This window comes from Haematobia irritans, chromosome 5 (genome assembly GCF_050003625.1).
Source record: "Haematobia irritans isolate KBUSLIRL chromosome 5, ASM5000362v1, whole genome shotgun sequence".
Lineage (NCBI taxonomy): Eukaryota > Metazoa > Arthropoda > Insecta > Diptera > Muscidae > Haematobia > Haematobia irritans.
Genome location: NC_134401.1, coordinates 2,632,850 through 2,659,842, shown reverse-complemented (window position 1 = coordinate 2,659,842; position 26,993 = coordinate 2,632,850). Strand labels below are relative to the sequence as shown.

General features: G+C 33.9%; 1 protein-coding gene and 1 long non-coding RNA gene across 2 annotated transcripts in view; one reads left to right on the top strand and one right to left on the bottom strand.

Annotated features, from left to right (window-relative positions):
- The window catches only part of LOC142239395 (uncharacterized), a 101,677-nt gene that overhangs the window by 51,061 nt on the left and 23,623 nt on the right, over nt 1–26,993 (top strand). The gene's annotated exons all lie outside the window — the stretch shown is intronic.
- On the bottom strand, nt 18,919–19,542 carry LOC142239398 (uncharacterized). Its single transcript, XR_012723015.1, has 2 exons — nt 19,172–19,542; nt 18,919–19,106 (listed from the first exon to the last, which is right to left on the bottom strand). It is a non-coding gene; the product is annotated as an uncharacterized LOC142239398 (long non-coding RNA).

Here is a 26,993-nt window from a genome sequence, read left to right as displayed (position 1 = left end):
ACATTTAAAAATTTCAAAAGACAAATTAAAGTTTCACATACGGTGTATGCGGACTTTGAATGCGTTTTAGAGGATTGTAGTGCACAGAGTGGTAGCGCTTCAAAGACCACATATTTGAAGGAACATGTGCCATGTGCATATGGCTACAAAATCATATGTAGCTATGATAGTTCGCAAAATATTTTAAGAACGTATACGGGTGCTGATGCATCCAAAGAGTTCTTAAAAAATTTAATTGCGGATTGTAAACTAATCTACAATCGTCTAAAGGTAATCAAACCGATGGATAGCTTGACGCCCTTAGAGACTAGGGAATTTTTAAAAGCAAAAACATGCCACATTTGCAAAGGTGTCATTAACACTAGGGTGGAAAAAAAGGTGAGAGATCACTGTCACCTCACAGGCAAATACAGAGGGGCAGCACACAACAGCTGCAACCTTCAGTATCAAGTAGCCAATTTCATTCCTATTTTTTTCCACAATTTTTCAAAATATGATTGTCATCTTTTTATCAAAGACTTGGCCCACTTTGAGGGTACTACGTCTGTTATTGCTCAGAATAAGGAGACATATATTTCAATGTCTCACATAATTCCAATGGGAAATAAAAAAATATTAGAATTGAGGTTTTTGGATAGTTTCAAATTTATGGCTGCGAGTTTAGATACACTTGCTCGTAATTTGACCGATGATGCCCTTCACAATGTAAAGGAACACTTCCCAGCCAATTTCGATCTAATGAAAAGGAAAGGGGTTTTCTGCTACGACTATTTATCAAGTCATAGTAAATTGAGCGATGATAAGCTACCGCCCATAGAAGAATTTTACAACACTCTAAATGATACACCATGCACTGTGGAAGACTACACACATGCACAAAATGTGTGGAGAACAATGGGTTGTCAGACATTAAAAGACTATATGGAACTGTATTTGATTACAGATGTTCTTTTATTAGCTGACATATTCGAAAAATTTCGCACAATGTGCATTGACATTCATGAACTTGATCCATGCCATTACTTTACGGTGCCTGGTCTTTCTTGGGAGGCAATGTTGAAGTTAGTTACACGAACAACTGAACTACATCTCTTATTAGATAAAGAAATGCATAATTTCTGTTTGAGGGGGATTAGAGGTGGAATAGTTCAGTGTAGCAAAAGATATGTTCGTGCTAATAACAAATATATGAAAGATTATATAGAGGATCTAGTTTTGAGTATCCTCTTATACATTGACGCAAATAATTTATATGGACTAGCCATGTCCCAATGTCTCCCACAGAAAGATTTCGAGTGGGTGATTGGAAGTCCAGAATTTCTACTAAAATTCTTTTTTGATAATATATCTAAATTACCTGCCGATGCCACTCATGGTTATTTCCTTGAGGTAGATCTCTCCTATCCTAAAGAAATCCATGACTATTTAAACGATTTTCCACCATGTCCTGAAAACAAATTTCCTCCCGGATCCAAATTTAAAAAATTGATTGCAGATTTTGAGGATAAGAAAAACTATGTAATCCACTATAGAAATCTGCAACAATGTTTAGATTTGGGCTTAAAACTTGAAAAAGTACACAGAATATTAACATTTGTACAAAGTGATTATTTACGTCCCTTTATTGATATAAATAATAGCCATAGAGCAAAAACAAATATTGCATTTGAAAAAGACTTTTTCAAATTGTTGAATAATGCGATATATGGCAAGACTATGGAAAATGTGGAAAAACGGACAGACGTGAAAATTGTAAAGGTATGGGAAACAGTAGGAAAAAGAAATAGTGCGGTGAAGTTGATTTCTAGACCAAATTTCAATAGCCTTATTCATTTTGGAGAAAATATGGTCGCCATCCAAATGAACAAAGAAGAAATTTTATTAGATAAACCTATTCAAATGGGGTTTGCCATTTTAGAAATTTCTAAACATTTTATGTATGATTTCTACTATGGATTTTTGAAAAAAAAGTTCGGGAATGATGTGACCTTAGCGTACACTGACACCGATTCCATGGTCCTCGAATTCATAGGTAGGGACTTCTATGAAGAAATAACTCCGGATGATATTAAAGCAAGATTTGATACATCCGACCTACCTCTTAATAATAGATTCAATTTCCCTATTGCAAATAAAAAAGTTTTGGGAATGATGAAAGATGAGAATTCGGGGAGAATAATGACGGAGTTCATAGGGTTGAGGCCAAAAATGTACTCAATGAAAGTGGAGGATTGTGCGGAAATAAAAAAATCTAAGGGCGTCAAGAAATCTGTGTTAAGAAAATATACATTTGAAACGTATCGTGAGTGTCTTTTTAATAAAAAGAATTTAAGTGATAGCATGCTAGTTTTTAGGTCTAAAAAACACACAGTGTTTACAAATAAAGTTAATAAAATAACTTTAAGCTATAACGACGATAAAAGAAAAATTCGAGAAGATGGCATTAATACATATGCATGGGGCCACTATGCGATTGCAAATGAAAACCATAGCATATCTAGTAATGAAATCGACTTGGAGTCTATAAATCCAATGGTGTTTGATGTTAGTTTGAATGATATTCAAAATCTTGACTTGGCATCAATAAATGATTTAGACGACTTGAATTTGGATTTTGTCGAATAGAATAAGTATAGTACTGATATTATTAAGTATATTCATTAAGTCATTGTAATGTAAAAGAAAAAAAAAAACAACATTATTTATTTATTTATTTTTATTTATTTATTTATGTAATTTTAACTTATTAACTAAGCAAATCTCATGTAAATAAAGACTATTTGTTTATATATTCATGTAACTATGCAAAAAAATAATAAATAATAATAATAAAACAAAAATAATTCTATTCTTAAATAATTTTTCGGACAACTGCAGTCAAAGGTGTGTATTCCATCAGTCGATCATGTAATATAAGACAGTATGCATGAGTATTTTGAGGGATTAATTTACTCGTTTCAATCTCGAGTTTGACATCTATTGGTCCATGCTTTATCATTTCATTTTGATGGCTAACATCAATGACTATTATTGGTGATTCTTTGAACTTTTTAAGACTTAAAATTGGATATGACTCCCTTTGATAATAGTTTTCTTGAAATTTCGTATACATTTCGTAGAGTATGGCATATCGATTCTCATCAAATTTTAAATTTAAATCATCATATGGATAGGTCTCAGAGTTCAAATGAACTTTTATATTGGTTAAATTACAATGAGCAAACTTTCCTTCTCGTACAAATGCAAACAAAATGAAGCGTGGTCTCTCCCTGTTCAACGACAACTTGACATTCCAATTGCACTTCATCGAACCAAAGAATGTGGGGTTAAAATGGCAATCCCAACTTCGAAATGCAATTGGTAATGACGTACCATCGCGCACTGTTTTCATAACTTTTACTTTCATTATGTCAGAGAGGTGAACATGGGGAATCCTCCACATCACGTTGGTGATGGTTAAATTTAGATTTTCTTTGGGATCCGATGAATAGCATGCTTGGCTATCACTAGAACTTCGCAGAAGTATAAGATCATGTTTGCTATGCAAGATAATTTTATGGAAGTCTTCAGCAAAACCGAGTAACATCTTCAATGGAACATAAAAGTTGAATGTGTTTACGGATATATCCTCTAAAGAACTCCATCCTGCGTTTAGAAGCATATTACTCTCAAAACTTGTTAGAGATGCGAAATTTTTTATTGTACTTGATATTCCAAGATATCTCGATCGATCAATTTCAACACCATTAAGCTCATATCGGATTTCATCAAACATGTGCGCTACACAATTGTTTTTCAAACGAGCATTGATTGCTCTTTCTCCACTGGCCACTGTTATGGTACCCTCTATGTAAATATAACTTTCAGCCGGTAATACATACAAATCTTGATTTTGTATGGTTATTCTTATTTCATCATTGTTTTTAAATGAACGAATATATGGGACATAACTATGGTAGTCTTTTTTAGTAATATTTTCATCTGAAAAAGGCTTTTCGGATACATTAAGAATTTCAGACATTTTGTTTTAAACGAAGGTTGAGAGATTTTAAAAATTTTATATTTTGCTTAGTTAAAGGCAGTAGTCTGCGGTTGGCGGTTTGCACTTGAGTGTTTGCCTTTGACTTTCCCCTTATGTTTTTATTATAAATAATCATCGGTCAGCTGGCCTTAGATGAATGCGTAAAGTAATTTCCTCTCCGCGAAAATTTAATATTCTTTCTTCTTGATCTACAATCCACACTTTAAGTGAACTGATTTCTTTGACGTTAACAGGTAAATAAACTAAATTTCTTGGTATTTCGTCTATTTTATATCCAGGGGAAACATTTATTGCAAATTCATGAATAGTATGCACCGGTAAATTATTCATGAAGGCACCGGATGTAATATTACATTGAATTTGAATTGCATTCACTCTCATAATGTTCACGGGAAGGGATGACTTATGTGTTATGTTGGGTGAGAGAGTCCCTCTTTTGAAACCCAATAATCCTCCGATAGAATGTTCATGATTAAAGTCGATTATATCATGTGAAGAAAATATTTCAATTTGCAATGTATTGTTGTTAGCAACAATTTCAATACTTTTTGACCCATTGTTTCTTCCATAGGCCATTTTTATATAATCGACAATGTCTTCCAATTCATATGATCCTATGGGAATTTCGATTACTTTCTCACCGATATGAAATAGATTGTTATCATTATCGACATTGGGTATAGAGTTGTATGAATGGAAATCAATTAACGCACATTCATAATCTCCAGAGAGCTGCAATGAAGGGAAATATTCCGCGGTTAGAATGGAAGATTTCCCCGTTAGGGCTAGCGTTATTGACATAATGAGTACTATGCTTTGAATGATGTGTTTCTACTATATTAAATCGCTTTTATTTATCCAAGAGTTATGTTGATTTGAGAAACCCAGCCATTTGACATAAACACGATCTCCTCTAGTTTTTAAAACTTTTTCAACTAGGTAAGAATTGGGATACTTAGTTCTTCTCAATTCCTCCTCATAAAAACATCCCTTAATGGGGTGCCCCTGATAATCTTCCAATATATATGTTACTGGGTTTGTCACTTTGATTAATTTAATACGGAATATTTCTGTACTGAAATTAGGGGTATACCCCTTTTCAAATATATTTTTATATTTGCTGATTCGAACAAAATCACCCACCTTGTACTTGTGTGTCTTGAATATTTTTAGATTGCTATATACGGTATGGAGTAACTCTTGTTCGTTTTTTGAATTTACTTTGTATGGCGGCATTTTTATTGTACGATGTCTCGTTCTATTGTATGAATATATTAACTTTTTATAGATATCAATCCACTTATAGTTTCCATTGAACGAAAAGTCACGGAACATTTTACTTTTTAATGTGCGATTGAAGCGTTCAACAATCGATGCCTTCATTACACTATATGTGGAGTAGTGGTTAATGTGATATTTTTCCATTAGCTTTGCAAAATCTTTATTGAAAAACTCTTTACCATCATCTGTTTGTAAGTTCTTTGGTGCCCTTCCTTCTTTCAATATTTTATAAAACGCTGCAGTGACGTCATTCGCATTTTTAGTTTTCGTTGCTTCAGCCCAGGCATATTTGGAGAATGTATCGATAACTGTCAATAGATATTTATAACCACTATTTATTCTAGCGTAATTTCCCATTTCAACTAAATCCGCCTGCCACAAATCATCAATCCCTTTCATTATGACTCTACGGCGAGGAAAGTTTTTTCGCGCTTGAGCATGAATTTCATTTACGATTCCCCTTCTCTCCATGATCAATCCTGTTTGTTGTATATGAATGTTGGCGAGGGATACAATTTACTTATAGCCTCAAAAATGTTTGCTAGTGAGGTCTTTAATTCCGAAATCTGTTCCTGCGTTTTGTAAAATTCCACGCTTAACTCTTTTTTGAATATTTCTTGTGAGCGTGTGATTTGTGCTTGTAAATAAGCTTTGTTGACTGCGTCTCGATCTTCTGTCGGCGCACCCAAGTTTTTAATTTTTTTAGTTTGTATATCGAGGTTATAATGCCGGTCAAAAGTAATTCCCAAAATTTTTTGAGCATTTCTTCTTAGGATTTCCGAGTTGGAGAAGTGTCCGAACTTTTCGACGCTCATCTTGATAATAATATGCCAAAACAAAGGTTAATAAATTATATTAGCCTCTCTTAGCTCCTCTATAATTGATACTATTTCATTACTATGATTAGTATGACCTGCATTTTGCGATGCAATCAACAGCTTGAGACGTTCAACTAATTCATTGGGATCATCCCAATATATATAGTTGGGTTTTTGCATGTTTACTTTCATTAATCCTTCACCCACGTGAGTACTTTGAAATAGTTTCCTTATAATATTTATGTATTTTGTACCCTTGCTTGCTTTAATTTTTCCCTCAGGCTTGTAATCTCTTTTATGGGCATTCGTATTTAACAATATTTTCTTATAGATTTCCAATTCAGACTTATCATAGTTTTGTGGATTTTTATAAAAAAGAAGTTCAAATAGACCTGGGGTGCGACCCCATCTTTGATTTCCTATAATAATTTTATCATCAGTCAAATGAAGATCGCTATTTCCAAACTTCCAAACACCATCACTATCTTTATGCGGACCGAAACATGTGTCCAGTTTTTTTCTGGTTTGTAAGGTGTTCAGGTCATACAAAACGTCTTCATCTTCCGATTGTGAATAGAAATGGTCATCATCATCATCATTATTACCACCACCACCATCATCATAATCATCATCGTTTTCAACTTTTTCATTTTTCATGGATGTCGATAGCTTGTTATTTTCCTCTATTTTAATTTCCTTTTTCGGCGCTTGTCCCTCAAAATGAATAGGTTGTTTTTCATATGACATTTTAAGAATTTTTTTCAGTGGTACTGTCAATGGTTTAAAAGTACTTTCAAGCTGTGTATTTAGCTCGATTTCACCATGCTTTAAAGCATCAAATTTTCTTCTAAGAATTTTTCTTGTCTTTACGACTTGTTTTAAAGTATTTTCATCCATTATTGCGTCTGCTTTAAATGAAATGTTTTTCATTACTAAACATGTATATAAGTATCGAATCCTTTTCTATATCGTCCTTCGTTAATTTCGTCATCCTTACTTATTGTTAAAAATTGATACTTTTCTTTCCAACATTCACGACATAATTCTTTAAATTTTTCATATGACATGTCACTCACAACATTATCATCGTAAACATGTTTTAAATTCATCTCATCTTGTTTAAAAATAATAATAAAATTCGCATTATCTCGAACTAAATGTTTTGGAATTCGCGTGTATGTCTGACACAAATAAAAACAATCTATATTCTTATGTCTTCCCATACAAAAATAAGCACGAATATTATTTTGCTTTTCACAAGCCACATCATCGAAAATCATTAATGAGTTTGGCTTAGCCGCATCTGGTGATATCACATCACTATTGTCGGAAAAAGTGTACAGCCCCATTCCCTTTATAGGCTTTAAGAGAGTTTTCAAATATTCATATTTTGGTTGGTATAGCGATTTCGAATACAGATATATGTTCTCAAATTTTAGTCCGTTGGGACTCTCTATTAAACTAATCATGGTATTCGTTTTTCCGCAATTTGAAGGACCCACAATTAGAGCTCGAATTGAATTCGGTAACAAAGTACTATGTCTAGTTTTAATAGGACTTTTATGTAGAAAATCATAGTTTTGTACTTTAATATTCTTATCCTGCTTTACTAAGCGCATTTTGAAGACTGTAAATTAAAAAAAATAATCACCGCCATATATGTTTTCCTTTTTTTTTATATTTTAGAGTGAAATGAAAACAAAATAAAGAAAAAAAAATAGTATATAAAATGTTTGTTTATGCGAAAAATAAAATTAATCGTACAAAAACAATCAAAGGAAGAGGACTTGTTAATAATTTAATTAACGCACTCCCATTCGAAGTGCACTTGCCTGGTTATCAATATTGCGGACCGGGAACTAAGCTACAAAAACGCTTGGAGCGGGGAGATAAGGGAATAAATGGATTAGATTCTGCTTGCAAAGTTCATGATATTGCATATTCTGAAAGCCAAGATCAGGATCATAGACATAAAGCGGATAGAGAATTAGCAGAGAGAGCCTGGCAACGTGTGTTAGCAAAAGACAGCAGTTGGGGTGAAAAAATAAATGCTTATTTAGTTGCGAATGCGATGAAAGCAAAGACAAAATTTGGTATGGGATTGAAAAAGAAAAGCAAGAAACCCAATTGTGTGAAAAATATATTCACTGGTGCAGTTAGAAAAGCAAATGCTGTTTTGAAAAGACAAAAACCTTCTGATATCAAAGCTGCTATAAAGGTGGCTAGAAACGTTATTGGTAAATCTTTCAAGGGGAAAAAGGCACAAATTGTTATCCCGCGAGTTATAAGAGTCCCAAAAATTGGTGGTTTTCTTCCTTTAATACCCATTTTAACAGCACTCAGTGCGGTAGGTGCGTTAGCATCAGGTGGTGCTTCCATAGCCAAAGCTGTTAACTCTGCTAAAAATGCCAAGCAACAGCTGGAGGAGAACGCACGCCATAACAGAGCGATGGAAAGTGTGGCGATGGGGAAAGGTCTTTACCTGAAGCCCTTCAAGAAGGGTATGGGTATTGTAATAAATGAGAAAGAGAACAAAAAGAACAATCAACAGAAAATAAAAAACTGATAAAAATGCTACCCGAGAGAGCGCTAACAGATAATGATTTGAAGACGTTTGCCACAAAACACATTCGACACTTTAGAGGCGTCTATATGCGAGATAAACTACCGAAAAAGCCGCATACATTTGAGTGTGGTATTGTAAACCTCGATAGTTACATGGGGAGTGGCACCCATTGGGTAGCATATCACAAACAGAAAGATCTAATTGAATACTTTGATAGTTTCGGCAATTTGCAGCCACCCTTAGAAATGTTAAATTATTTAGGGAATAGAATAAATTACAATTACACACGAGTACAGAAATTTAATTCTTTTAATTGTGGTCACTTATGTCTTTTATTCCTTAGTAAATTTCAATAAAAAGAAAAACATACAAATCATTTTTTTTTATTTTATTTTATTTTATTGTTTCATAGCCTACATTTGCATATGAATTATAAATTTCAACATCTTTTTTAATAATTTTCTTCATTTTTTTACCAAATTCAAAACAAAGGCGTGTTAAATCAATTGCTACCTCCTTTTCATAAACCCCCACAATTTCTCTCATTTGAATGTGAGTTTTATTTAGTCTAGCACAAGTGGGTATGTAAAAATTAGAATAAAAGTATGAAATTTGTTTTTGTAAAATCGCATTCCAGCAAATAAATGTCGTAAAGAATATGCCAACTCGAGTAACGGCACGCCATGTTTCTGCATCAATTTTGATTTTCCCATTGTTTTGACGAAAAACCAGGAAACATTGTCCTCCCTTTTGACGAAAATCAAATCTGATATACTCGTTGGGTACGTCATTCAACAGATTGAAGGAATCGAAAAACTCAAACTGATCCAGTCTGAGCTGTATGTACTCCTTGTAGGTCATCAGATGAAGCCACATCGCTCGAGAAAATCCTACAAAATTTTTTTTCTTGTCTTGAAACCAAATTAATGGTTCAAAACAAAAAGTGGTGGAGAATCCACATGTCACTTTGAGACGTGTGTTGACAAAATATTCAAAATCAAAAACGACATCATGATTCTTGAACATTTCTTCTATGGCCACGTTTTTCTCCATTTTCTTTAGAAGTATTTTCAAGACTGTTAGCTTTTCTAAATAAAAACCATATATATAGGGGCTTTGAGAAGCTAATTCATTTAGTCTATTTAGTAAATCCATAATACAATGACAACTCTCAGAAGGAATAATTATGCGGTGTTGGATTTCCAGTTCTGCCACGGCAACGATAACAGTATTTATATAAAAGAGTTATCATATATGGGCGGTTCTTCGATTGTACCCAATTACTTCCTTTTCAAACGACCTTTTGATTTCCGAGAGCTAACCAGAATGGGACGTCGAAAAAACATTTACTGTCGGAAATTTGTACATGGACTGGATTGGATGGATGGTGACATAGACTACATCAATGTTGCCGATATTCTCTCACCACTCAATTGCTATGATTATATCTTCTGCTTTGGGAAAGCCAAAAAAGATTTTCTAATGAAGTATTTAAATGTTAGAATCATAAATCTAGAGTATAAAACAAGCTTTTCAAAACTGAATAACTATTATACATCATGTGAAATTCATTCTGATAATAGATTTAAGTGCTCTCTCAATAATGTTTTCAAACTTTTTGTATATTTAGAATCGAATTTCTGTCATGTACAAAATTTTATTAATGAAAAAATAACTAAATAAAAAAAAAAAAAAAACAACAAAACTTTTTTTTTATTCTTGTCATCATTCTATAGCTTTATTTGATTTGATTAGAAACAGTAAAGTTAATCCACACACTAGAAATACATGAAAAATATTGTAAAAGGTGTAAACATAATTTGCTTCGAATATATTATGTTTGCTTTTCGCTCCCGCTCGCTCCATATTCAATCCACAAATATCATATCCTATTGGTCGAAGTAGGTGATCCAACTCTTCCTCACACAATGGAATATTATTCGTAGCATATCGTCTCAACAATGGACAAATCGGTGACCATCGCATATGTTCAGAAATAACATCATCATCGGTCTCCCAAGATTGTATTTCCACATGACAGAAATAGCATTTCACCTTATCATTTTCACCAGTATAGAAAAGACCACTCTTTGCCATATCATTCCAATTTTTTAGCTTTCCCGCCCAAGTTTGAAATGTCTTACATCGCTCATCTTCCCGATAGAGTAGGCTTTCGTCTATGAAAGGCACTTTTAAATTCATATCGGTAACCATTTTGTTACGGGTTTGATACGTTTTAGTGCGAGCAACTTTTTTTTTGTACTGTGATCACGATCAGATATGATGATGCTTTTATTCTCATGAGTATGTCTATGTTTCCTCACTTCACACTCACATTACCAATACGAAAAAAAGAATGACGATTTTAAAAAAGTTTCAAAGAAGAAAAAAAACTTGAAATTGTTTCTTTTTTCTTTCCCTCCCATCCCCTCATTCCAAAATAAAATAAAAAAAGAATGTAATTTAAAGTATCAATGGAATATATGAAAATTTATTTATTTATTTATGTTTAATTTCCTTAACCTAATAGGGTACATAAAATGTATCTGGAGTTATCAAAATTTCATTTAAAACTAATTTGGTAATGTCTGCTCCTTCTTTAAGGGGTACTTTCGTGATGGAAAACGATCCTTCATTCAACCGCTTAATATCATCCTCGCTCAATGAGTTGAATCTTGATGGTAGATAGAGGACTCCATCATTGAGTTGAAGTACAACTTTTTCCCCAAATTTGGTTGATGTCCTGTATGCTCCTCCAATTAAGTATTCCAAGTTTATCGCCAACTCCTTCATGCTTAGAATTCTTTTAAAATTCAATGAATTAAAATTTTCAACGAGAGTAGAATTGCTGCTCATCTTGATGCTTGACACTTTTCTTGCTGATATTTGAAACTGATTGCTTTGAAATTAAACAGCTCCCCTATTTATACAAAATTTGAGCAATAAAAAAAAAAGCTTCATTATTTTCACCATTTCCCAAAAAAAAAAAGCTCTTTTATTTTCTCATTCACGTTTATTTATGTATTATTTATGTATTATTTATGTATTATTTTAATCTTGTTTTTTTTTATTTATTTATATATATATAGATGAATGAAGATTAGCCTCCATTTTTGTTTGGTTTTTTTTTTTTTACTAACAATCACATGATTACCCCTCCATTTCCCAGTCCATTATATTTCATCTGCTTCCAAAAAAGAAAAAAAAAATAAAAAACATGTCATTTTCAATATCATTATTATTTTTTTTATTTATATTTTTTTTTTTTTTTTTTTCAAATATGAAAGACCCAATTGTTTTTTATCACCCTTCCCGAAATAAAAAAGCCAATTTCAAATTCAGTTTCACATTATTTTTATTCTTTTAATTTTGAATTACCTTACGAAATTTTTTAATTTGTGTGAAATCCTTCTCAGTCCACTCATCTACTTCTTCTTGAGGCTCTTCAAACCATTCTAATGCCTCCCTTGCAGCGGATGATGGCCGTCGTTTATGTAAAACTCCTGGAAGTGGTTCTTCATCATCATCACTATCTGATATAATGTAGACTTCGGATGATAGCCGCCGTTTATGTAAGACTCCTGGAAGTGATTCTTCATCATCATCACTGTCTGATACAATGTAGACTTCTTCTTCTTCTACTGGTGTGTGCCATAGACCACCGAAACGTTTGTTTCCCACATTCGCCATGAGGTCATCATCCCTTGTAACGGATGATAGCCGCCGTTTATGAAAGACACCTGGAAGTGGTTCTTCATCATCATCACTGTCTGATACAATGTAGACTTCTTCTTCTTCTACTGGCGTGTGCCATAGACCCTCGAAACGTTTGTTTCCCACATTCGCCATGAGGTCATCATGTACCCTCATTTCGACATCATCATAATTTTCCTCCCCGGCTGGAACAGCTCTCCTCGAGTCTGAAGGTTCCTCCTCATGGACAATATCCTCTTCTTCGATGTCATTGAGCCAAATTCTCCAGAACTCTTCTTCGTTCTGATTAATTTCAAAAATTTTCATTTTTGGAAAAAGAAAAATGATGTGCTATGGAGTAATGATGAAAATCTAATGTAATTCAATTTTTAATCTGCTGTCAGTATTTATACTTCGTTTCCAAACTTCTAAAGAACAACTTATCACAAAGATAAATTTGTTTCTTTACGAAAAAGGAAAAAATAATCCCACACTTTACTTATTTGATTATCTGCGAATAGCACTTTCATATATAGGAAATATTAATCAAGCAGATATAGAAAATGTAAATATAAACAACATTCCTATTGAAACATTTTATAGAAAATCTAAATTTAAACAAAGTAATAATCTAAAGATTGTAAACGACATCCAATTGACCCGTCATAAAATATTTCACGTTTCTGAAATTTTACATGTGGTTAAAGACAAATTCTTTCCACAAACATTGAAGCAATATCCATGTTATACGAGTACCCAAAAACCTGACACATCATAAATTCATCATTCCATTTCATTTATTTTTCTATGGGACCACTCAACGAGACCATCCATCCGAGAGCAAAAATGCCTGCTTCGCACACAAAACTATGTCTCAATCATATATTAACCATCCTTATCAATTAGCCTCATAACCTAGTCTCAATAACACTGCAATCCTAACCAAACGGTCAAATGCTAGATCAAACGATAATGCACAATTTTCCAACAAAATACCATACACACACACACACACACACACACGCTTCTCCAACAATCATTTTCTATTGTCAACTCGACCCGCCATAAAATATTTCGCGTTTCTAAAGATATCAATGCAATTGCAACATGGGTTATCGACAGAAATTTTATATGTGGTTAAAGACAAATTCTTTCCACAAACATTGAAGCAATAACCGTGTTATACGAGTACCCAAAAACCTGACACATCATAAATTCATCATTCCATTTCATTTATTTTTCTATGGGACCACTCAACGAGACCATCCATTCGAGAGCAAAAATGCCTGCTTCACACAAACTCTATCTCTCTCATATAATAACCATCCTTATCAATTAGCCTCATCACCTAGTCTCAATATCACTGCAATCCTAACCAAACGATCAAACGAAAAATGCCATACACACGCACACGCTTTTCCAACAATCATTTTATATTTTTTCCACATTCACTTTTCTTTATCCGACAATAACAACAACTCAAACACATCAGAACCCAAACGTGTACATTCAACATACACAGAACCACATGCATTTTAAGAAATTTTTTAGAATACAAGATTAGCAAGATCATATCTTTGGAGAAAGTCATAAATAAATCTATTTTCCCCCAATAAAATTTTTGGGATCCTCAAAAATTTTAACTTGATAAAACAACTTTCATAAACCTTATCATCTTATCAACCAACCAACGTGAAGTTTTAACCCTTTATAAGTGTATTATAGGACACTCTATCGCTATCACATCATAAATTCATCACTTTTTCTCGTTTGCTTTTCTATAGGATCACTCAGTTAGTTTGGAGAATGTTATAGATAAAGTGCATCGAAGTGCAACCAACAAACCATCGAAGTGCAACCATCTTTGATAAACATATGTAACCCCTGTCAAACAATAAATCAATTTTGTAAGCCCCAATAACATTTCTGGCATCCACAAAAATTTAATCTTGATAAACGAACGTGCAACCAACTTTGATAAACCTTATCATCTTATAAACCAACCAATGTATTTAACCCCGTCAAACAATAAATCAATTTTGTAAGCCCCAAAAAAGTTTTGGGGATAATCAACCTTATCTTTGTTTACATAGCACTTGACCTAATTACATAAAGCACGTGACCTATATCTTAAACGCAGACCAATAAAAATTCAACCTTATCTTATCTTATCTTTGCATAAACCACTTGACCTATATCTGAAACGCTTATATCCTCTCTACTAGTTCTTCTCAAGAAGGCCAGGGCAAAATTCATTTCAAATGTCACACAATCATACATCAATCATAATTTCATTTCTTTTTATAGTCTTTCTACTTTTTAAGAATATATAGACTTTTTTATCAGTATTTTCTGATTTTAAAATTGGCTCATACTCACAAAGATTACCATTTGACTACTACTGTTGTATGCTTTTAAGGTATTACCATCAATTTCCGTAGGTCACACCCCATAACAAAAATCTCCATTCAATATCTTCGCCCTGTAAGAACTCAACACGAAAAACTCTATCAAAAAAGAAGAAAAAAAAACAACTTCAATAAAATTTGCAGCCAATAAAATGAAATCATGTTCACTGAAATTACAATGACGTCTCTCGTTACGAATAAAAACTAAAAGTTTTACAAATCAAATTTACTGACTCTTTACATTTACCATACGCCAGTTAATTGAATGCCAAACAATTTGTAAAACTACAGTTAAATTAAATAGACCTTTAGCCATACGTGTTGCGATTTAAATTTTAAATGAACGCACTTCAGGATGAGAATACCTTCCGCTGCCATTTTTACCTAGCTTTGAGTCGTGCTCGCTATGACATTATTAAGGGCCACCTTTTTTCATTCACTGAACTGGAAAACTTTCCTGAAAAGGACTCCTACAAACAGATAACATGCTTATACCGAGTCCTTTAACCCATCGTACAATTTTCTAACACTAGGCTCAGCTACTCTTTAAATTGCTCTCTGGAACGTTTGTATGTTGCGTATGAAAGTGAATGTTGGAATTTGTGAAGTGTGCGCGTGTATGTAGGCATCATCGTTTGTTAACACCACAAGAGGCCGAACGTGCTCGAGACACCCAGTTAGTTGTAGAGTAGTGAAGTTAGTACGACACCACCACAAAACTTTTAAAATATACATGTGACAAAAGGATATTTGTACGAGTACGTGCGTTTTGTAAATTCGTAACTATCAACAATCACTATATACAGTGGTAGCAGAAAAAAGAATAAAATTCAAAACTAGTATCAAGATTGAGAGACCTTAATGTGTAAAACCCTTGGAAATCATTCGTAGTTGTTCAAAATTTAGGTCATACGACTCTCATTATACACACCTCGCAAATCACAATAATCCACTGAGTCGATACAGACCTGGCTTTCCGTCCGTCTGTCTTGCTCAAAGACTTGGCCAAATACCAACAAATAATACTAAAAACATATCTTCGTGTTTTAGAAATCAATATCTCGTGCTTCGTAACCCCCGAAAAAGGCTATTCAAAAATGATCTAAATATCTTGGACACATAATAAGACTTACATTGTACTCTTAAACATTTTAAATAGTAGCTCAGCATAATTACGCCTTTACTTGCAGGATTTGCTCTTAGGGCATTTTTTTCCAACTATTTCCAACTATGCAGAGCACACTCTGCATATCATCTCGAATTTTGTGTGACAGCTTGTACCACAAAGTCTTCGTATGAGAGTTACAAGTTTATAGAGGGATAGAGGCTGTTCATAACCCCATCAATAGACCTCTTTTCATTCAGTACTCGATACAAAATTTGTATGAGCTATACAAAAACGCTTTAGCACTGGTATTCGATCCAGAACACTTATCGGGGAAAATTCCACCATTAGGTTAGATTAGGTATAGTGGCAGCCCGATATTTCAGGTTCACTTAGACTATTCAGTCCATTGTGATACCACAGTCGTGAACTTCTCTCTTATCACTGACTGCTGCCCGATTCTACGTTAAGCTCAATGACAAGGGACTTCCTTTTTATAGACGAGTCCGAACGGCGTTCAACATTGCACTGAAACCACTTAGAGAAGCTTTGAAACACTCAGAAATGTCACCAGCATTACTGAGATGGGATAATCCACCGCTGAAAAACTTTTTGGTGTTTGGTCGAAACAGGGTTCGAACCCATGACCTTGTGTATACAAAGCGGGCATGATAACCATTGCACCACGGTGGCTCCACCATTACTTCCATTTTGATTAAGGCGCATTTCCTCCTATTTGCTGTCATTAATTTGTCCAATAACATGAAGTTTAAAGTAGAAAGGTGTCATAAATTTTGGCACTAGCTACTATTTGTAACTATTTAAACAATTCATACCCTCAATTCGTAGAATTTGATTTGTTTTCTGTTGTTGTGTTTTAAAAATTTGATGTCCGTGTTGCGTAATTTTTTACATGTTCTGGATAGACGAATACTGTCCTTTTTAGGACCTCACTTGCTTGACTATACAGTACTAACAAGCCTAATATTAACTTGCCCAAATACATTTAAATTCCTACTTTTGGTTAATGGATTCTGGCTCCACTGTCCATTCACAAGAAAACAAACAGAATATTAATGCCCACAAAAAAAGGGTGTCGCTTTTATGTACACCCATGCGTACATGTATATGTCCCCAAAAATAATTGCCTTTAAACATAGTTTTAGTTCTCAAGTATTCAGTTGTGAGCAAGATTGCCTTCATATAGGCATGACGCTTACACAAAACAGGCTATAAAATTTATTGTTTTTGAGATTTGTTGCATAAAATTTCAATTATTCGGCTAGCAGCATTATTATACAGTCTTATCATGCCAATCTTTGAAATTGTGAAAAAGCCACAAACCCAAGGAACCAAGCCCAAGTTTCATAGAAAGGGAATTCATTGTTTCCATACGAATGTTTTCATTTATGTAAAACTAGAATTTTTGCGTAAAACTAGACAATAGTTCTAACACAAATGCTTTGGCTAAGACTATTAGGCTGTATGTGAGCAAAATGCTTACGTATACAAACTTCCTCGTAGTCTTATCTCTCACTCTCTGTCTCCTCATGATACACATCCGTTTTTCTATGGTCCTTTGTCAACGGGAAAATAGAAGCAACAAAAGTTTTTCTTTCCTTTAATAATGCGTAATGGCTTTGGAATAATCTTCCTTGCCACATTCCCTACGATTTGTTTGGTGTAAAGAGAGCATAACAGCAACAGCAAAAAATACCGGGACCATAGAGGATTTCATTTCCCAGATACTTGGCCAGGATAACAATGATAACCAATTCTTACTAAATCTGGGTCAAATGAAAACAAAAACCCCCCAATATTGTTGGCTATATTATTCCATTGGTATTTAAAAGATTCTTAGCTTTGAAAGAATGTCTTTTTTTCGTCCCTCTGTTTACTTTATTCACGGTCTACTTCATATTCTATGAAATGATGATTATATAACCCTCGCATATATATGGAGGACATGTCTTTCCTTTGGACTCTTTAGTTTGCCTAATTTTATGCGAATCATAAAATCCTGGCGGAAGTTTTATAAAACATCCGTTTCCGCAGATAAACCATGGTTAGCAAGTGCGTTGTGAATCTGCTTTTGGTGTGCGGCATATGACGGATGAGTATTTTTGCTCTTTATGGTCGCACAAATGTTTTCGCACTACCACAAAATCAAAATCGTTAAAAAAAATAATCAGACACACAAACACGCACACTCAAAACTATAAACGGGCATATGTGTATTTCCACCATACTCTGTCCGAGAACAATGAGTCATTATTCACTTCAGCTTTAGTCGTAACAACATCGACAGTAGCAGCAGCAGCCCCGACAACATTTATACTCACAATAACACACACACACACACAAACAAGTAGTTAATATGCCATAGTAACGAATAAAACAAGCTGAGCACTGACATCCCCTTGGCTCTTACTCTCCTTTGTATTCTGTACATGAACATCTATCAGAGCTGTGATTCACACAACAACAACAACAACATCCTTCGTTATACAGTATTCTCTGAATAGTGTTTGTTGTTGTTGCTGATGTTGTTATGTGTGCGAGAAAGCCTAATTACAGTCTGTCATGATAAGTGTAAATGAGCCATAGTTTTGTTTCAGTATCTCCGCTTATAGCCTACGATCTAGGAGAAACTTGAAGAGTTTCTATGAGGGTGCGTGTGTGTGTGTTGGGCGAAAGGATTCTCCATCATTTAAACACATGTGTCTTTCTGCCCAACTATACAAGAGTAGAGTAATTGCCCGCTTGTTCAAGTAACTAGTTATTGACTATTAAATTCACCTATCACCAATAAGTACCACTAGTTACTCCCAAATCTACTCGACATGTATTTAACTGGTGAATTTAACATGGGGATGTCATTGGAGGGAGCCAATTGGATATCCTTAGCACTACGTTTAGCACAAGAAATAAGTAGTAACTGTGGGATACATATATAAATACCTTCATTTCAGTATTGTAATAATTATACCACAAATCGATTAAAATATAATTTGATTATTTTAATTTATTTATTAACATGAATTATATTAAATTAAAATTAAATATATTTCACAAATATATTTAAAGGTAAAATTAAAAAATACAAAACATAAAACTTAATTTAAATACATAATAGAAAGGTGTCTTTACGGGAACGCACCGCATAGCATGTACATCTGAATGATAGTGGTACCTGAAAATAAAGAATATAATTAACAAAATAATGCAAAATGTATACCATATTATTAGTGTACTTACTAAAAAAACTTCCGCAATATATCCAAACACGTTTTATTAAATTGTTTTCTAATGCTCTGCAAAAAACGTCTTGCTACGAAACCAACAGAAAACTAACTAAATTATGAGTTTCTGAAAATTCTAAAGTATTGAGATGAGCTTTGTTGTTTTTTTTTTTGTTCTTCAAAATAACGGATAATTATCTCAGAGAGCTGTAAAAATTGTCCAGCAAATAAGAGAGTTCTCCCGCGTCGATTTTACAGGCAACCAGTTATCTGTGTTATAATTATTCGACTATTCCAAGGATTACTTATCTCCTCTTAAATAACCAGTCAACCTTGTAGTTGTTTATATAAATAGCGAAAATGCGACAATGGCTTCTTGCCGAACAAGCGGGTGATGATACATGTTTGTATGTATGTGTGTGTGCGTGTATGTGTGAGGATGTGTGTTTAGGGTATTGTAAATTTAAAAGTATTGTCATCATTTGAGTACAATGGCAGTTAGCAAAATAGCCATTTAATGGGTAAATTGTCAAAAAACTATAGGAATTAAAGCACTCCTGGGGCTCTCAAAGGTCGTTTATGTAGTTGTGTTATACGGACATGGAAACTAAGTTATAGTTGTATTTTATTTTGTAGATTAAATTCCATTTATCAATAATTTTGATTAGTTTTTTTTGTTTGTTTGTTCATTCATAAATCGCAACCGTTTTATAGTCTTCGTTAATCATTTTTGGCTAGCTAACTCTGCGTGAGCCTTGATAATTTACATAAAGGGAGTGTGCTCTTGATTGCGATGCGGTGGAAAATTTCAAAGAAGAGTGAGAAATTAAAAAACTTTGTTGAATTATAAGAAAGATTAGTCATAGCGTTTGAGATGGGAAATAAAATAAAGAAAATTGCTTTAAACGATATATTTTTTTTTTAATAAGAAAGAAGAAAAACAAACAATTTTCCATCTCAGAATTTCTCTTCTTTAAAATGAAGAGATAAAGAAAACAAGAATATATAATAATTTTAGACAAACAGATTTTTTTCCGTTGTCCTAAATAATTTTCTTTGTTGTTGTTTTTGATTTGAGCTTAAAACCATGCATTGACTAAACTACCAGTGTAGCTTAACCAAATCATAAATTTAAGAAAAATCATAAATTTGGAAAAAAAGAATTCTATAGCAAACGAGGAAATTCATTTATATGGCTTAGTTCGGGATATCCTCATCAGAAAATACTGAAACAATATTCAAGGCATAACCTCATTTCATAGCATTCATTTTCAGTATGTGCCGTGAAGTCTTACCACATATGACGTATAGCCCAGACATTGGGTTATATTAGGCTAGTCATAGTGGTAGCTCATTATTTTAGGCTCACTAGTGTAAGTTCACCATTGTGGTACCATAGGGGATGAACTTCGCTCTTATCAATGAGTGCTGACTGATGCCATGTTTAGCTCAATGACAAGGACAATGAAAAATTAACAACTTTTAGTGTTCGATTGCATGGGATGGAACCCATGACCCTTTGTATGCAAAGCGGGCATGTTAACCATTGCACCACCGTGGCTCCCGGAAAGTTGGATAAAAGTAGTAGCTACCGATACGTTTGTTACATTTTTTTTATATAAAAATTTGCGCTCCCAATATAATTTTGGGAACCACCGTGACGCATGCCCGCCTTACATACAAAGGGTCATGGATTCAATCCTGGTTTCAACAAAACACCAAACAATTTTTACCAGTAGATTATCTCATTTCTGACAATTCTGAGTGTTTCAAAGATTCTTCAAGTGGTTGCAATGTGAAAAGTCGTTCGAACTATGCTATAAAATGGAGGTCATTTTTCATTGAGTCAAACATAAAATCGGGAAGCACCCAGTGACAAAAGAGAAGTTCACTGGCGAAGTGAGCTTGGAAATGGGTCTGCCTCTACACCTAACCTAACTTAAATACAATTTTGGTTGAGGTAAAATATTTTTCTTTGTTGATGTTAATACCATACAAAAGCCTCCGAATTTCGTTATAAGACACATATTTTTATAGTTTGAAGTGAACAATTTATTTAAATGTCCGAAAGCCTAAGTTTTCGATATCCATAGAGGCTGAGCTTGAGCCTTCGATATTAATTAGAGCTTAGGGTCTATATTGAAAAGAATCAAATATTTTACCAAATTAAACCAATCATAAGTTTACGGCTAGACAATTCAAATATCTGATAAGCCATTAAGGTCTTAGAAGAGGGCGGAATTCTGTCCCTTCAAATATGAGCAAAAAAACAGGTTTTTAATAAAATACTTAAATCTTTTTCCTTTATCTAAAGTTTTTATATATTTTTCCTAACTTAGTATATTTTTTTTATAATACCAAACTTGGCATTTCAAGCTCTTTGTTCATTGTGTGAATCTCTACGCCTTTCAATTATTTTTATTTGCAAACTATTTAATATAATGAATCAGTTTTTTTTATTTGAAGGAAATAATATTATCAAAGTATAATTGTCCTTTTTACTTTTTCGTGTCATTTTGGAGGTATAAAATCTCTACAATTACACATATTTTATTTAGCTAATGAAATATGACACGAAACAAAATCGCAATAAACGGACCAACAGCAAAAGGACGGACACTGAATGGCGAAAACACCTCTCATAAATAACCTTATTTAATTTAATGTTAAGGACATTGAAATATTCGGCTTGGTTAACATATAAATCTAAACAAAACTAACAAACACACGCACATGCGGGCAGACTTACAGTGACACACACATTTCCACAAAAACGAAAACTAAAGAGACTTCCAGCACACATCCCACACAACACACACAACCAGCAATCACATACAAATCTGCTTTTAAATACTGTAAACATTGTTAACCAAGGAGTGGTCGGTCAGCTAGTTGGTTGGGTTGTGTCTGATGGTCACTCTGAAAACACGGAACGGAAAAATTCCTCCCCCTGTGTAAGAAAACAAGAACATTATAACAAAATAAGCGATCTGTGAGGGAGGAGGCAAATGAATTGTGTGGCTTTACCTTGACAATTTGGACATGTTTGAAACAGATTTCGTGTTGAACTCTAACATGCAATACACACACAAACACATATCGACACACACACACATACAAGGGGACAAACAAAGCTGTCAGATTTTTATAATGCCACACAAATTCCATAGCCCTAAATGGCCAATTTTCGCCTTCCAAATACGATTGATGGTGGTGGCCACAATGAAGGATTCTTTGCTGAAAATGAAAAAACCAGAGAGATGGTTTTGCGAGTGGCAAGCAATGAGCCAAAGGGGATTAATAAAAACCATTAAAAATTTGATTGTTCCCGCAATGAAATTTTCCAGCCACTCTCATGTCAGCCTTGTCTCACTAATTGTCCAATTTTGCTTGTTAGGCACATTTTTCAAATTTATTTTGCGGTATTTATCATTTGGCCTCTGCTCACATCCTCCTATGTATATTCCACATTCATGTCATGTCGGTCTGCCATACTCAAATATGTGTTTGGGCTTTTTCGCATCAAGAGGTTTTTTCTTTTGTCTTTGATTTGCATTTGATTATTTCCTCCCAAATCGGTCTGGAAGCTCTTAGTAGAGGGTTTGCTTGCTTGGTAGCTATCTTCCTTTGTCAGACTTAATTGAATGTTCCGTTTAAGGCTAAATGAAGCTTTTGCCAGCAGCTATGCCTTACTCGGCCATACTTCACTTGGCTGAGCTGAGTATGGAGAAAAAGTGAAAGAAAAGAAATTGCTTCATTTGTTATTCATATTTTAGCTTTTTTCTGCAATTATGCGACAAAAAATGTTGATGTGTGCAGATATGCATATGTATGGGACTAAATCCAGTATCCAATGAGAATATTAGCACAGTGTTTCAAAGCTGTCAGACATTTATATGGTGTTTCTCGCTAAAGCCTCTTAACATGCAAGATGTGGCTTCAAAATGCTCATAGTCCTAAAACTTATCACTATAAACAGTTCACAGGTTCCCATATCCCTTGTGGTCTTTCAGATCGGCTTGCCATTCTATAGTCATAACAAATTTTAGATAAATTAAATCACATATTTTAATTTTGTCTTTATTAATCCTTTTATTATTACTATTATTCTCCAGAAAATTTTTCTTCAGGTTCATACCCTGGAGGAGAAAGCCTATGACGTTTTGTACAAAAATCTGTGCATATCAGTCGTTTATCGGAAGAAAAAAATCCCAGTATTAACACATATGCTGAGATAAAAAAACCGCTAAATTTCAGTTATTCGGTTATTTCAAGGAAAAAATATAAAGAGAATTGTTTGGCTTATATTCATGATAAAACAAGTAAGGAAAGTCGGGCGGGGCCGACTATATTATACCCTGCACCACTTTGTAGATCTAAATTTTCGATACCATATCACATCCGTCAAATGTGTTGGGTGCTATATATAAAGGTTTGTCCCAAATACATACATTTAAATATCACTCGATTTGGACAGAATTTGATAGACTTTTACAAAATCTATAGACTCAAAATTTAAGTTGGCTAATGCACTAGGGTGGAACACAATTTTAGTAAAAAATATGGGAAGCATTTAAATCTGAAGCAACTTTAAGGAAACTTCGCAAAGGTTTATTTATGATTTATCGCTCGATATAAATGTATTAGAAGTTTAGGAAAATTGGAGTAATTTTTACAACTTTTCGACTAAGCAGTGGCGATTTAACAAGGAAATTGTTGGTATTTTGACCATTTTTGTCGAAATCAGAAAAACATATATATGGGAGCTATATCTCAATCTGAACCGATTTCAATCAAATTGTGCACACTTGACTATACTACTAATTGTATCCTAGTGCAAAATTTCAACCACATTGAGCTAAAACTCTGGCTTCTGGGGCCATATAAGTCTATATCAGACGAAAGATGTATATGAGAGCTATATCTCAATCTGAACCGACTTCAATCAAATTTGGCACACCTAACTAAAGTACTTATTGTTCTCCTGGTGCAAAATTAGGGTAAAACTCTGGCTTCTGTGGCCATATAAGTCCATATAGGGCGAAAGATATATATGGAAGCTATATCTACATCTGAACTGATTTCAATCAAATTTTGCACACTTGACTATACGACTAAGTGTTATGTTTGTACAAAATTTCAAGGAAATCGGTATAAAACACTAGCTGCTGGGTCCATATTAGTGCATATCGGGTTCTATTCTGACCCAAATTAGGAACATGTACCAAACTTGAAGGCAATTGGACTTAAACTGCGACCTAGACTTTGATCACAAAAATGTGTTCACAGACAGACGGACGGACAGACGGACATGGCTATATCGACTCAGGAGCCCACCCTGAGCATTTTTGCCAAAGACACCATGTGTCTATTTCGTCTCCTTCTGGGTGTTGCAAACATATGCACTAACTTATAATACCCTGTTCCACAGTGTGGCGCAGGGTATAAAAACTATGTGCTCTTATGATGTAAATTAAATTACATATTTATTCATGTCCTCGTGTTAGTTTTGAGCTATCTGGCACATACCATTATCGCTTGGACTATCTCCTGGATCTCAGAGTCTTGGGGGCATCATGCATACTCTCAAAACCCATCCCAGTCCCTTAACTTTACCCAATCCGTGTAGCAATATGTCTCATTTGGGAAATACTCTCGTGTTTCATTAGCCCTGAAGTTGCACTTGTTATTCGGATTCTCCTCGGATATCCGGAGGGTCTCATCCTATACATTTAGCTATTCTTACTATTTCGTTAATTTCATGCTTGTAACATTGTGATTTAAGAAAATCTTCTTGTACAACCTTAACAGGGTTTTCTGCTAATGGTGAATATTCCATGCATTCCCATTTCTTCTCTACCATCTTCGAAACACTGTTCTCGATCATTGCTAATGTCATTTTCTTGCCATCTGGCCAACTGGATTACTGGTATTTGTGCAGAGTTCTTTCTATATTTATGCAATAATTTGCATTTATTGAATGTGCAAATACTGTTAATAAAGGAATAGAGTTTACCCTTGTTTAGGCATTATGTCGCCAGTGCTTAATAATTGGCATTGGATGAATCGTTTTTTTTTTTCTTCTTTTTCATTTAACAAATTTTTGGTTATTAAATCTAACGAACTGTAAAGCAATATGAAATGCAGGGAAGGCAAAAAAAGCAAATAAGGAAATTGTCATAACAGCAGAGTATATGTAGTCGGACGATATAACAAGGCTAATTCTCTGGCAGCCATCTGGCTGCCTGGCTAGTTTGCCATTCAGTTAAGCAATGGCCTGGAAATATACAAATTATACAAATTGCTATGCAGGCAGTATTCGAATAAAAACCGCAATACAATAAAACTCGAAAATGGCAAATTGTCTGTCATATTAAAATGAACAATTTAATTGTATATTTTCTATTCTATAGGATTGAAATGAAAACAAATGAGGAATATTTTAAGATTTCACAGGAAGATAGAACTTTGTTTTCGCCATCTTTCAAACAAACATAGTGCATATGGGTCCATAATCTCAAATAAATCAATCTTCATATTTAACCCTCTAATGCCCAATCCCGCCTTTAGGCGGGCTTCATTTAATAAGGAAGCTTTTAGTAAAACACTCCTTAAGACAAAAAATGGGTAAAATAAAAAGAAAACTTAGTTTAAACTGTTCAAGAGGCTTTGCAGCATATACTGAACTTTACCGTATAAATTTTTCTTATTTAGTTTTCTTGCTTTTGTGTCGTTAACAATGAAAATTTAATCAGCTGGCAAAAAAAATGGGGCATTAGAGGGTTAACATTTAGACTATATGTACCCATGAATGGATGTGGTGTCGTTGCAGCTTATGGACAAATGTTTGCAGTTACATACATTTTTAGGTTATAAAAAACATTGCCTTTTAGAAAATACTAAAAGATAGGAACTTTGCATTTATGGTTTAACGATATATTAATACCAATTCATAATAACTGATACTTTTCTACTCAAAAACCCCCATCGAACGCATGTGTATCCTGGTGTATAAAAATCGATGAGTTATTCTAAATGGGGCAAAAAGTGAGAACAGAATACATTAGCAAAGACAGAAACACGAGTATGACATAAATCAATCAATCATTTTCGATTTATCTCTTGTCACAAGCCAACCATCAAGCAAATACACGTGCTTATATGGTACTCAATAGAAGCAAACATATGGGCATTTCAAATAAATAATGGGAAAAAAGAGCCAGCTGAATATATCCTTACAATGGAACATTGATACACACAAGACTGGATTGTTGCACCCTTACGGCTATGATAAATATAATTAGTAGACCTGAATTATGTTCGTATATGGCAGATATGTTTGGACAATTACTTTTCGAATCAAATTCACCAATTACATAGACATTAATCAATACATATGTCCACGCATTTTTTAACTATGACCCACATCCCAATTGTAAGAAATCCCTCGTGTAAGGTTTAATTTCCTTACTCTCTTATTATGGAGTGTCCCATATATATGTAGATGTATCCATCAATTTAGCCACATACTTCAATTTCAGAAACCAAGCAAAACAAAAATATACCATCAAGCTTACTGTTCACATTTAAGGACTTTACAAGTATACAAATACTCACACTCTCGTATAGGCGGATATATTCCGTATTTCGTATAGGTAGTGGTAACAACAAAAACAATATGTTCTAACTATTTACACACTTAAGTGTCATACTCGTATCGTTTACAATGGCTGACTTTTCAAATGTCAAATTACTACAGGCCTCCTATATGAAAGAGATGGATATAAATGTTTTTTTTTTTCGATACACACTTACACAAGTGTACACAAATCGAAATA